A 14,855-nucleotide genomic window follows, 5' to 3' on the forward strand; every position below is an offset into this window, starting at 1 on the left:
CAAACACAAATAAAAGAGGAACCTTTACATGGAATCAAAGGTCTGAGAGTTATCTTTTTTGCAATCATGGAATTACCTCAACAACAAAGCGAGCCCAGATCTTGTCATTGTGAGCTTCCATGACTCCCTTTAGAATCATAAGCTCCAAGCCTCAAATGATGTTAGATATTTCAAGGAAGAGCCCCCACTCCTCACAAAGAATCTACAATATTGGTGAAAACCAATAGAAGATAACATGATAATGTTAAACCATGTCTCAAAATAACAAAAATGAGTTATTGAGTGCAAATTAAAAACCCTGTTAATCTATGAAATTAGCTAACCTCTATAAGCAATTCTCGAGGCTGACTCATATTCTCCACTATGATAGGGAACCCCATAGTTTGAAGACCCAATCCCACTACCTAGCTTGCACCGCTTTCCTGGTTACCTTTTGAAAGAAATCCACCATCCTTATCAAGCACCTACATAGTTTCCAAGGTAATAAACAATTATACTTCACTGACAAGTTTATAGTAATATTTTTCTTTTTTTAACTGTTGGAAGAAGAAATTTATTAGTTGGAGAAAAACAATCACTGCATGGATGGACAATACATAAAGAACCACAAGAAGATCAAAATTGCAAATGTAAATCCCCAGTATATAATAATGGCAATTTAATATTTTAAAGTGCTAGTAAACACCAAGAATGGAGATGAAATACTAGTCAGTGTTATCTCAAGGACTAGTAGGATAATGCAGAATTATTAGATTATGTAGCCTCTTAAAGATAAAACCTTTAGGGAGCCCACGGGGCTTTGGATTGACGGTGAATGGGTGCGCTGTTAAGGCACTCCTTGCGATAGGTCACCGGTTCAAATCCCCGTGGGTACTTAGGTTAGTCTTAAATAGAAAAAAAAAAAAGATAAAACCTTTAGGAAATAAAACAAGAAATATTAAGATTGAAGGTAGATATTATCCTACAACACTGTTGGCATAGAAACTGAGAAATGAGAATGACACTTACGTTTTTGTAAATGTTCATCCTTGTTTTTTCCGACCTGCATAGAGGAAACTGAAAAATGATTCAGTGTGCACATTTTACTTTGCTGAGCTTCCCGAGACTAGTTCCCATTATGATTTTTCACTTTAAGGGAAATTTTAGGCTCTTACCTTGTTTGACCATCATAGGCTACTCAAGAGGTACTTTCAAGTACATGTAAGAAACTACTGTATTTAAATTTGCTATTGTAGAGTAACCTTTACTACATGAAATTTGTCATCAAGCATATAGCTTCTTAGAGAATTTATTTGATCATTTCAACTTGTGTATAATATTTTTTCTATTGGTTCAAACATGTGAAAACTATCAAATATGAAAAATCCTTGTAGTAGAACTGTCTAAAATTTAGTTTCTGACATCTTTGTCTTTATGAAAACAAAGTTATGGATCAATGCAGCACACAGATCCATGTGCATGCAATACTTTGTGCTATCATGAAACATATATGAAGACATGTGCTTGATCTCCATAATCGTTCATTATACCTTGTAGCTTTTACATGGGAAATGAAATCAATATTCTTTATGCCAATACAAGATGTAGGAAGAAAAAATCTTAATGAAGCTAGTAAACAAACCTTCATATAGAATCATCTACAATAGACATGTTTCACATTCTGGATAATCTCTCAATGACTATTACCTAATATTCTCTTATAGACGATTATAAACTAGCACAATGGCTTAACTTTTATGTATTCTAAGGTAGCCATATTGCATGTTCATCAAAATTTGAATCATGGGATTCATCCTACAACTAAATTAACATAAATTTTATCCACAATCGAAATCAAGAAAATGCTTTATAGAAGCAATAGTTATATTGTAGATGTATGTTACAACCCACGCTAATTAGGTAAATAAAAGAAAATTAATTGTGGATGCATAAGTAGCCAATATGGTGTTTAAAATAATTAATGAAAGTTTTGATAATGGAAAAGAGACCATATTAGTCTTAGAAGGCACCCCACACATGGATCATTGACCTCCAAGTCATTCCAATGCGATTGAAGGTCATTAGTATTATGACAAGGAAATTTGCAAGGACTCGATCCCTTTCTTTTGAGTATAGGATTTTCCAGAATGGTAATAAAATTACAGATTTGGAAAGAGGCTTTTTAGCTACTTTAACAACCTCTATTTCGGCTTAAAGGCTTGCAGCAAATTAATTCATACTTGGTTTGTGGCTAGTCTGGAAAATACTGCAAACATGTTCATTGAAGACATGCTGGTATGGTGTTGCCATGCTACTGCCTTTTACACTAGCAACTAGAAAAGAGATATTCCCAGAACATGTGATGAATGGTCAACATTCTGAGGTCCTGACTCATAAGTCCTGATTGGGCATGTTTCTTCTTTTTGAAGCTTAAGGAGCCAGGAGTAAACAATCCCATTGATGCCAAGTTATAAGGAAATGATCCAAGTTCCTTGATAATAAAATTAGTGCATATCCATGTGAGATGGTAACAACCACCATTTTTCCCTTTTAAAGGATCCTTATTTATGTTTTATCTCACTATATCAGTGACAAGGACGTTGCCTTGTTTGCAACAAGCAGAATTTCTCACTGATGATACATTGAAAAATATTTTTTACCTCAGAGATGTCCTATTGCAGACATGGCATATAATAAAAATAGTCTTCTAGCAAGAAAGGATCACAAGGATCCTCGATGAGAAGGTTCTTCAATATATGGAAGAATCTTGGAAAGAGTATATTCCACTAGAAGTTTATTGATGCAGTCTGGAATATTATGGAAGGAAGCATCAAAGAAGTTTACTAATTTAGTTGAAACATGAAGGCATAATTGAAGTATTTTATCATCTTGAGAAAGGAGCCTCATCATATACATTTTCTTCAAAGAAAGAGGCAGTTCATGAAAGAAGTTGACTAGATGACAAAATGAAGGAAATATGTATGCACATCTTTAGATAAGAGCTCTTATTTAGAGATTAGAATTCATGTATTCAGAGATATGGTAGGATATATTTGGAATCATGTTCATGGTATGTCTTGGTTAAATACTACATGAAATAAGGGCTATTCCATATGGGTACTCGATGTATAGAAGCATGACAGTTGTGCATAAAACCTGGTGATATTGATCAACATCCGATATGGTCTCTTGAATAATGAAAATGAGCCATGATAACTTCAGAGGGAGATGAAAAGACCTTGATGGATACGATGTTGAAGCTTTTTGATTGATACATTTCAAGAACATATTGATTGATGTTTGCAAGCTAAAGAGCATGGAAAAGGAAACTCTAAGTATTATCTGAAAATAAACCAAGTAAAGGGATTTTGATCTTAGAGGAAGCAAGTTGTAGTATTTGATATCATGACTACAGGTTTTTATGAATTGGTAACTTTAATATTGATGTTTTTTTGAGATGTGATTTGGCTACATGTTGTAGGAGTACATGCTAGAAAGATAACAATTGAGATATTATATCTGCAGTTGTTTGGATTAACTCTTAAGAAAGGAAAAGTCAAGTCTTGGAAAATTAGAAACCTTGGATGCTTAAGCTAATTCATAACCATATTCTGGAGAAAAAAAATGACTGAAATTATGCTATGATTGGATGGGTTTGTGGAGTAGTGTAAATTGGAGAAAAATTCTCTTACTCCTACCCATACAAATTCATGCTATGCATCATAGTCCGCGGCATATCTTCAATCTAATATGTTCAAATCCATGTATGATGTAACTGTCCAGCATGACAAAATTTTCATTTCCAAGGACCAAAACAAGAAAACTTGTTGATTTCTTAATTGACATAGCTTGCACAACTTAAATAATCATTGTCTTTGTTAATGAAATCATGTTTTCTTTATTTACAAGTGAAGTAATAACACATGCTAGACAGTTCTAAGGAATGATAGGCATGCCAAGATGTGTTAGTGCCAAGGTGTGGCTTGAATGCATGTTAGGGAGTGTGAGGGCCAAGTGCTAAAGAAACACAAGGGAGCACTCATTTCAAATGCATGGAAATGAATTTTCAGCGAGTTCCAGGTGTGCTAAGGAGGGAGTGAAAATGTATGCTAGACAATGACAAGGAATCATAAGGGAGAACTAGGTCAAAATGCTTGGAAATGAATAAATAATAGTGCAATGTGCCAAGGAGTGTCAACAAATTCCAGGTGTCCCAAGGACGAAGTGTTTTAGAAGAAGTTTAGAATAGGACTTGCAGGAGGCAATCCCATGGTAGTGATAAGGTGTGTCAAATTAGTTTTATACAAAGGGAGAATTTGGGTTGGGCACAATATTTTTTTGTCAATGACTTGGTTGGGTTCCCAAGTCGCAAAAAAGGTAAGCCTATCTATGAGGGAATGAAAACTAGCTGGGAGTGCCAAGGTGTTCTAGGGAATGCCAGGAAGTAATAACACATGATAGATAGTTCCAAGGAATTTTGGACATGCCAAGTGCTAAGGCATGCCAAGAAGTTCTAAGCGCCAGGGTGTGGCACCAACACATGCTAGGGAGTGTTAGGGCCAAGTTCCAAGGAAACACAAGGGAGAAGTAGTTTCAAATGCATGGAAATGAATGAATAAGAGCGTGACAGAGATTTTTGGCTAGCAAGTACGAGGTGTGTTAAGTGTCAGGGAGTGTAAGGATGTGCTAGGGAGTGCCAAAGCATGCTAAGAAATGCAGGGGATGCTAACACATGCTACATAGTTCCAATGGATTATTAGTCATGCTAGGTGTTATGGCATGTCAAGATGTAATTTTTTTTGCCTAGTTATTTAATTTTACGACCACGGTTGGATGTGATCCTTGTCTTTGTAACCGTTTAAGTTGCATAAGTTGAAATTCTACATAAGTAGCCTAACAAGAGTTATAGGAAGTTCTTAGTTGAACAAGGAATATTTTAGTTGTAGGAATTGTAACTTGGTCTAGTTGTTGTTATAGTCAAATTGTTGTTATAGTTGAGGCAGGATTTTGTTGGGTTCCAATGTTGTAAAAAATGTAAGGGTAGTTGTGAGGGCATGATAGCTAAGGGGTGCTAGGGCGTGTTAAGGAATGAAAAGGCATGCTAACACATGCCAGACAGTGTGAATGCATGCCAAGGAGTGTTGGGGAGTGTCAGGGCTAGGCACAACATTAGTTTTTCAATGAGTTGGTTGGTTTCCTAAGTTGCAAAAAAGATAAGGCTATCTATAAGGGCATGAAAACTAGGGAGTGCCAACATGTGCTAGGAAATGCCAAGAAGTGCTAACACATGGTAGATTTTTCCAAGGCATCTTAGGCACGCTGTTGGGGCCTTAATTTTGAGTTTTTGCTAGAAGACAAGATAGGAACAGGTGGTGGGGATGACTAGTTGAGTTGTGGAGCTGACAGTTGAGGGGTGCAACATGAACTAAGAGTAGTTCGGCAATTGCAGAAAGATGGAGGGGTGGAGCAAGAGCAGCCAAGCAAGTAGAGAGAAAAGGCAGCCAAAGGCAGAGTCATTCGAGCAGGAAATAAGTGGAACTGGCAAGATAGGTGTGGAGCATAGGATAAAAGGCAGAAGAAAGGATGGGAAAGGGTTGGTGATTACTAGATATTGATGAACCAAGTGATCCAGGAATCAATGTAGCCTTCATGAGTTGCGAAAGGCGGGTACACCCTTGGTCTGTTGGTCTCTGATCTGTGGGTTCTATCATTCTTGTTGTTGATGATCAGGCTTCGAGCCTTTTGTACTTATTTATGTATTTCTTTCTATGAAGCATAATGAAAGAGACAGTTTGCACCTATGATGTATTGTTGAGTTCTATATTGGTTCTTTAAAATGTTTAAATATATGTATATATGCTATATGATTTTCTAACGTAATGTGAGCAGAATAGTGTGGTTGGATTACATTAGGTGCTTGATTGCTATGACTTAAGATCAGTTGCAGGTTATGGTTCCCTTGGTGCCTCATTCTACCCCCTCACACTTCAGTCATGACACGCCTCGGGTGAGACTCCTTACCCTCTTTGGGTAAGGTGAAAATGTCGACATTGTTATAGACTACAATGGAGCTTTCTTGGCCCCTTCTACCTAAACCCAGGGTCTCTTCCCTATTCCCATTTTCATGCCAACACATGCGAAGTCATGCCAAGTGCTAAGGCATGCCAATATGTGCCAGATCTTAGGGTGTGGTGCCAACACATGCTAGTGAGTGTTAGGGAGTGCCAGGAAACACAAGGGAGCACTAGTTTCAATTGCATGGAAATGAATGAATAAGAGTGTGTGATAGGGCGTGTTAGTGAGTTCCAAGTGTGCTAAGGAGGGAGTGACAAGGTTTGCTAGGAATTTCCAAGGCATGCTACATTTCTAGGGAAGCATGACAAGATGTACGAAGTTCCAATGTGTGCCAATGCGTGCTAAGGAGTGTTAGTAAGTGTTAGGGAAACACAAGGGAGAAATAGGTCAAAATGCATGGAAATGAATGAATAAGAGTGTGTGACAGGGAGTGCAGCGAGTTCCAAGTGTGTTAAGGAGGGAGTGACATGGTATGCTAAGCAGTGCTAAGGCATGCTAGAGTACGAGAGAAACATCCGACCAAGATGCTCCAGGTGCCAGGGTGTTCCAACGCGTAGGAAGTGTTATAGAGTGCCATGGAAACATAAGGGACCACTAGGTTAAAATAATGCATGCAAATGAATGATTAAGATTTTGTAACAAGAAGTGTCAATGCGTTTTGGGTGTGCTGAGGGAGTGACATGATATTCTTTGCAGTGCTAAGGCGTGCTAGAGGTCATGGAAATGATAAGCCAAGATGTGCCAAGTGTCAAGGTGTGTCAATGCATGCCAGGGAGTGTTAGGGAGTGCCATGGAAACACAAGGGAGTTCTAGTTTCAAATGCATTTAAATGAGTGAATAAGAGTATGTGATAGGGAGTGTCAGTGAGTTCTAGGTGTGTTAAGGAGTGAGTGACAAGGTATTCTAGGTAGTGCCAAGGAATGTTAGAGTGCCAGGGCAGCATGCCAAGATGTGCCAGGTGCCAAGGAGTGCCATGGAAACACAAGGGAGAACTAGCTCAAAATGCATGTAAATGAATGAATAAGAGTGTGTGATAGGGAGTGCCAATGAGTTTCAGGTGTGTTAAGGAGGGAGTGACAAGGTTATATGTTAGGCAGTGCCAAGGCATGCTAGATTTCTAGGGCATGTGAGGGAGTGCTACGGAGTGCCAAAGCATGCCAAGGAATGTAGGGGTGGCTAACACGTGCCACATAGTGCCAAGGGATTGTTAGATGTGCCAAGTGTTGTGGAATGTCAAGATGTAAACTATTTTCTCATTTGTTTTATGGCCATGGTTGGATGTGAGCCTTGACATGGTAACTTGTAACTTGTTAAGTTGGATAAGTCAAAATTATACATGAGTAGCCTAAGATGAGTTATAGTCAGTTATTAGGTGAACAAGGCATATCCTAGTTGTAGTAACTATAACTTGGTCAAGTTGTTATAGTTGAGGCAAGACTTGGTTGGGTTCCCAAGTCCCAAAACAATTAAGGGTAGTTGTGAGGGCATTATAGCTAAGGAGTGTTAGAGCATGCCAAGGAATGAAAATGCATGATAACATATGTACAACATTGCCAATGCATGCTGAGGAATGTTAGGGAGTGGTAGGGCATCATAAGGGAGAACTAGGTCAAAATACATGCAAATGAACAAATAAGTGTGTGTGCCAAGGAGTGTCAATGAATTCCAGGTGTCTCAAGGATAAAGTGTGTTAGGAGAAGGTCATAATAGGAATTGTAGGAGGCAAGCCTATGGTTACAATTATAAGGGGTTGGTCAAAGTAGTTTCATACAAAGGGAGACTTTGGGTTGGGCACAACATTGTTTTGTTAATGACTTCGTTGGGTTCTCAAGTCGCAAAATAGTAAAGCTATCTATGAGGGCATTACAATTAGGTAGTGCCAAGGTGTGCCAGGGAATGCCAGGAAGTACTAACACATGCTAGATAATTCCAAGGCATGTTAGGCATGCTATGACAAGCCAACTAATAAGGCATTCCAAGATGTGCCAGGTTATAGGGTGTGGCGTGAATGCATGTTAGGGAGTGTTAGGGCCAAGTGCCAAGGAAACACAAGGAAACACTAGTTTCAAATGCATGGAAATGAAGTTTGATTGAGTTCCAGGTGTGATAAGGAGGGAGACAATATATGTTATGCAACACCAAGGCATGATAGAGTGCTAGGGAAGCATACCAAAATGTGCCAAGCGCTAAGGTGCGTCAATGCATGCTAAGGAGTGTTAGGGAGTTCCAGGGAAACATAAGCGAGAGCTAGGTCAAAATGCATGGAAATGAATGAATAAGAGTGTGTGATAGGGAGTGTCAGCGAGTTCTAAGTGTGTTAAGGAGAGAGTGGCATGGTATGCTAGGTTTTGATAAGTCATGCTAGGAGAGAGTGACAGGGCATGCCAAGGAATAAAAAGGCATGCTAACACATGGCAGACAATGTCAATGGACACTGAGGAGTGTTAGGGAGTGTCAGGGAAACACAAGGGAGAACTAGGTCAAAATGCTTGGAAATGAATAAATAAGAGAGTATGCCAAGGAGTGTCAGTTAATTCTAGGTGTCCCAAGGATGAAGTGTTTTAGGAGAAGTTCATAATAGAACTTACAGGAAGCAACCCTATGGTTATGATAAGGCATGGAAAAAGCAATTTCAGAGAAAGGGAGACTTTGGGTTGGGCACAATGTTGTTTTGCTAATGAATTGGTTAGGTTACCAAGTCACAAAAAAAGTAAGGTTATCTGTGAGGGCATGACAACTAGGGAGTGCCAAGGTGTTCTAGTGAATGTAAGGTTCTCAAGTCATGGAAAAATGTAATGCTAGCTGTGAGGGCATGACTGCTAAGGTGTGTTAGGGAATGCTAGGGCATGCTAACATGTGCCTGATAGTACGAATGCATGTCAAACAAGCTAAGATGTGCCAAGTGCTAAGGCATGCCAAGATGTGCAAGGGTGTGACAATTATGCATGCCAGGGACTGTCAAGGAAAAAAAGGGGGGAACAAGTTAAACTACAAGGAGATGAACACATAATAGGGTTACTAAGTCATCAATTTACCTTTTCCATGAGGGTCATGCTAGGCACACCAACACTAGGTTCCAATAGGTGCCAAGTGCCATGTGTCAATGCATTCTAAGTACCAAATATTTTGCTTCTCATCTACTTTCCAATTATTGATCTCAAATGACTTTAATATTAAACCATTCCAAAAGATTACCAAGTCATCTCAACACATGCCAAACATACTAAGACTTACCAAATGCCAACACGTGCTAAGTGCCAATGTGTGTCAGGGAGTGTGATGCATTCTATGAAGTGGAAGAGCATGTCGAAGAGTGATAAGGTGTGCTAGAGAGTGCTAATGCATGCTGAGGAGTGTTAGGGAGTACTAGGACAACACATGGAAGCACTAGATCAAAATGCATGGAAGTGAATGAATATGAGGGTGTGTCGGGGAGTGTCAATGAGTGCTAGTTGTCATTCCATGGAGGGAGTGATAAGGTATGCTAAGCACAGGCAAGGCATGTCAGGGAATATAAGGGCATGTCAAGAAGTGCTAGAGTGTGCTAGGTAGTTCCAGGTTGTCCTAACATGTGCCAAATAGTGCCAAGGCATGCCAGGTGCTAAGACATGCTAGGATGTGTAGGGTGCCAGACTATGCCAATATACGTCAAGGAGTTTCAAGGAAACAAAAGGAATAACCAAGATAAAATTTAGGGGAATGAAAAAATAAGAGGGTTAATAAGTAGATACTTTATCTTTTTCAAAAGGGGCATGCTAGGCACACTAATAATATGTTTCAATACATGCCAAGTGCCAATGTGTGCCAAGTGCTAATATTTGTCAATGCAATATTACACCAAGGTGTTCCAGGGCATGCTAGGGACTATAGGGCATGCCAACACATGCTAGGGGAGTGTTAGGCTATGCTAGGGCATGCCAACATGTGCTTGGGCCTCCTACTCATGGCAAGATGTTCTAGGTACAAAGATGTTCCAAGACATGTGAGGTGCCAAGGAATGTTAGTGTACTATTCCAAAGCATGTTAAGGTGTTCCATGAGTGTTGAGGAGTGATAGGTCTCTATCATTAATAGAATTGAGAGAGCTTGATTATGTATTAAATAATATAGTTCCTACACACGCTAGTGGAACTTTATCTAAAGGAAATTTGCTAGATAATAAACCTAATAGATATGAATCATGTGTTGACTCGTAGGAAAACTATATTCTTATGACTTGAGGGAAATGATACACACTAATTACTTATTAACAAATTGATTGACTATAACCACTATGACCTTGGACACATAATGAAAAAGACTCCACAACAATGGTCTTAAATCGTTATCTTTTGACAAAAAAATATAGTAATAGGTACATAGTGTCATCAAAAACTCATTGGAATGATCAATGGTGATGAACATTTTTTTACCATCACCAAAAGTAATCAAAAGGAGAATTCATGAGGTTCAATAAAACATCGTCACTAGAAGTGTCACCAAAGAGAGAATTAGTGATGGGCCTTTAACGACCCTCACCAAAAGTGTCACCAAAGAGAGAATTAGTGATGGGCCTTTAACGACCCTCACCAAAAGTGTCATTGAAAATGGCTTTGGTGACAAACCTTAAAGGACCATCACTATATACACTTACAACGACGCTTTTTTACGGACCGTCACCATATGCGACATTGGTGATGGACCTTAAAGGTCCGTCATAGGAATGACCCTCACCAATGACCTTTTTTCTTGTAGTGCCTTCATCTAAATTTGAGTAAAACCGTAGGGAGATAAGTTGAAAATATGAGTTGAAAAAGTAGTTTTTTTATTTTTTTATCTTTTAATATTTTTACCTTTTTACTGCAAAAATGGTGAATCATCCCTTATGGTTTACATCATCATCTTGAATCCATCGGTTCTTATAAAGTTGATTTTGGATGTACATTTTTTTGAGATCCATTTTAAACCTCAAAATTTCTCTAATGAACATGCATTGGACTCTGAAACTTTTAGATCGAACACCAATGCTTACTTGGCACAACACTCATTTGTGTTGTGAGTGGGGATCTTATGGAACTCACACCACTTTCCTATGTCCTTATTTTTTTGTGGTACCATTATTTTCTTGCAGCTTCAATGGGTTTCCCTGGCTCGGTCCACCTTGGATCTGTCCTTTTTTTTTGTAGTTTGGGGGTGCTCTTGCCCTGCTTACTTGACATGGGGGCAACCTTAAGTAGTACAAAAGTAATCTTCTCCCTATCAGAGAAACTATGGACCAAAACATAACCTTCCAACAGATTCAACTATTTATTTACAACATTTTCATCTATTTTACCTTTGAATATAGGGGTATCAAAGTTAACTTGAACCTTGAAGGAGGAAGTGCCTCCAAATCAATTGTTGGATGAAGATGCGTCGTTGGTGGGCATCCACCAAAGGATCTGGGAAAAGTTCTCCATCATCTCAAGAGCTTCTTCTAGAAATAGTTTGATATGATGTCTTGCTCCCTTATTTTTCTTTTCTTTTGGCATGGGAGGTCATCAGTGTCAGCGGGGATGGTCTTACAAAGGATCAACTAGTTCAAGTCCCAACTCCTTATACCCCAACCGCATTGGGGACATGCACAAAAAATAGAGAAAGAGAAGACTACTTCGATACCACAGATCCATATTTATGAAGGAACGAAATGAACTACAAATATAAACATAAAAATAGAGATGAAAGAAAACAAAACTTCAATTCATTAATAAAAAAGTACATAAAATTGTTTACATGCAGAATGGAAATAAACTAGCTTAAGTGATCGTAATTTATCTCTAAGAAGAGATGTGTTGGCTACATGCCTTCTAAACTATGTTATGATGAGGCTCACAGCCCTACTTATTATTGAGAAATAATGGAAAATCCTAAACATCCAAAAACCTAACCCTAGGAGATTAAGCACCAAAATTCTATGGGCCCCGTTGGGGTAAATTGGTACATCAACTTAGCGGGGTCATAACTTTGGCACACGATCTATATTTGACGTGTACTATACCTCATTAGAAATATATATTTGAGGACTACAACTGATGACTACAAACCCCTGCCACAAGCCATTAGTTTTCCCATTTTCTATAAAACGTCGTTTATGGCTTCAAAATAGCTCTGAAAGTTCAAGACCCGAAAAACTGCCAAAAATAGTAAATTGTGCTACAATTAAGGAAATTGAAAGTGTTGAAAATAACAACAAGAAATGTTAACAATAACATCAAGAAAAATATGAATTTAATTTGTCCTTGAATTAAATTGGGGATTAAATTGTAATGCAACATCTCATGACAACTTGTAATAGTTAGCCAAGTTAGTTTGACTTAGTTGGCTGAGTTAATTCGAGTTGAGGGTCTAACTAGAGTCATGTAGAGTGTCTCCTACAATTAGGAGCACTAGTTGACGTTATTTTTAGTTTAAATTTTTTAATTCAATCTAATTGAGTTAAAGTTAGTTAAACTAGTTCCAACTGATGGAGTAATTAGTGGGAGGTCCAGTAGTGGGGTGCAACCTGTAGTAGTGGGGTGTAACCTACAGTAGTCGGGTGTAACCTATCGAACAATGGGGTGCTACTTGAAGTGCAGTGTGGTGTTGCCTGTAGTGATCGACTAGTAAACTAAAGATTCACTCACAATTAACTCATGCATGTCAGATCAGAGAAAGACCTAGTTGATATTAGAGTTTAGGGATAGTGTATTATTAGTTGTAAAATCATCTAAATTAAATAGATGCTGCAAGAAATTAGAAGAAGGCCTAAAATAAATCATTATGTTAAACACATACATGGCAGAGGCATAAAATGAATGATAAACATTGAGTTGCATCTATTATTCACAATGATACATATATATAGTACATTGGTGTGACCCTTGGATTCATATTCCAAGTGGTCTCTTGGACTTCGGTGGCTGTTCACATTCCACACCAACCCATAGAGGATTAGGTGTCCAACATTCCCCCCCTAATCCGAAGGGTTATGTATGAGTCCAAGAAGAGAGTTGTAATACAAAATGTGCAAAAAATCATGGCAGAAATAGGCTGAATGTGCTCTCTAAAATGTTGGTATAAGGGGGGTGGTTTAAGGATGACCACCAACACTGGAATTCGTAGTGTAGTTCTCGGAACTCTTCCAAATTTGGCATGAAGCTGAGGTATTTTGCTAGAGGAAGTGCTCCCCATGTTTTTAAGAGGGAAACCTTCAATTTTGAAAGGTAGGTCTGACCCCGTATAAAAAGGGAGAACCTCAACCTAAAAAGGGAGGTCTCAACTTGTGATGGTTTAAGGATGACCACCAACTCTAGAATGCTTAATGCAAATCCTGTAACGCTTCTAAAAATGGCAAGAAGCTAAAGTCTTCTATTAGAGGAACTGTCCCCAACTCTTTGAAGATATGTCTCAAACCTACATAGATGGTTTAAGGTTGATCATCGACCAAAGGCATGCTCAGGGGCATGTTTGTCTCTGGCTATAACTCTGAATCTGGTATGGCAGGTTGTGGCTCATGCTCGCTTCTTGTGGCTTTGAAGCTTGTGGATGAACATCACTTCCCCCCCTGTCAGATACAAGGTGAGATGATGGAGAAAACTCAACTGCAATATTGTTCAATAGTCTAGAATAAGTTTTGACATATGACTGAAATATCTTCTTGGCTAGTGAAGCCCATTACCAAGAAGCGATCCATCCAAGATGAATCTTTGTTCTTGAAGGAGGCTTGTTTTTGAAGCATATGTTTGAAGAATGAGTATGCTGACCACAATGCTTGCACAAATGAATATCAAAACAATGATCTTTCATATGGCCAACTCGGTCATAGTGTTTCCATTTAACAACTTGTTGTGGCTACTGTGGAAGAGGACCAAAATCTGAAACAACTGAAGGTGAGTTGTCATGAAGAAATCCAACACTCTGAAACTTGATGGGCTTTGAGTAATCATAAATATGAAAGGATTCCTCCTTGTCATATCCAAGACCTGTTCTATGCTTGTTGTGGAAAAGCTCTCCAAAGGTTTGATGATGGACTTGGGAAGTGCAAACCGAACATTTACATTTGTATGCAAATCTACTGCTGGAATGGGCACATGATGGGAGTCAACCTCAACCTTATTGATTTCATCACTTGTTGGTTGTTGATGGGTGTTTGTTTTAACCTTGAACAGAAGATTGTTTTGAGCAAAAAAATAGTTTAGAATGACAAATGGGTTGAAGCTCATCTTGCTGGAACTCAGACTCCAACCACAAAAAATCAATGTTTCTTGTGCATTTTGTAGACAAGTCACAATGTCAGAGAGAGTGGCTTTGTTGATTTTCACTTTACCATGACTAGTGGAGTGTATTAAAGTATTTAATAAATTTAATACTCCATCAAGTGTGTCCATTTTCCAAGAAAAAATAAAGACTCGACAGTCTAACAAGGCTAGACAAATCCAAGCTTATTACAATATATATACACTAATATATCGCACATATAAACCTTCAATTCAATGGCGCACACTCATATGACATATCAGGATAGGCCAGCTAACACCAGGTGGCTGCTTTAATCAATGCAGAAGAAATGACATGGTCGTAACAACCTTGAGTAATGCCAAATGAGAGTCCTCAACACCCTAAAGTACATACCAACATAATGTTTCAATGCTTTGCTATAGTGTTATAATTTTGTACCATATGACATATGGTATAAAATAAGGAGTTTAAAGAATTTTATATGCCATCACATATGTGCTCAAAAAATATCGCTTTCGTAATTTCACTCAAGCATGAACCATTATATATATGCCATGGCCTTCTTTC

Source organism: Pinus tabuliformis, chromosome 6, assembly GCF_031772625.1.
Source record: "Pinus tabuliformis cultivar Carrire ecotype Pingquan chromosome 6, CPIR1, whole genome shotgun sequence".
Lineage (NCBI taxonomy): Eukaryota > Viridiplantae > Streptophyta > Pinopsida > Pinales > Pinaceae > Pinus > Pinus tabuliformis.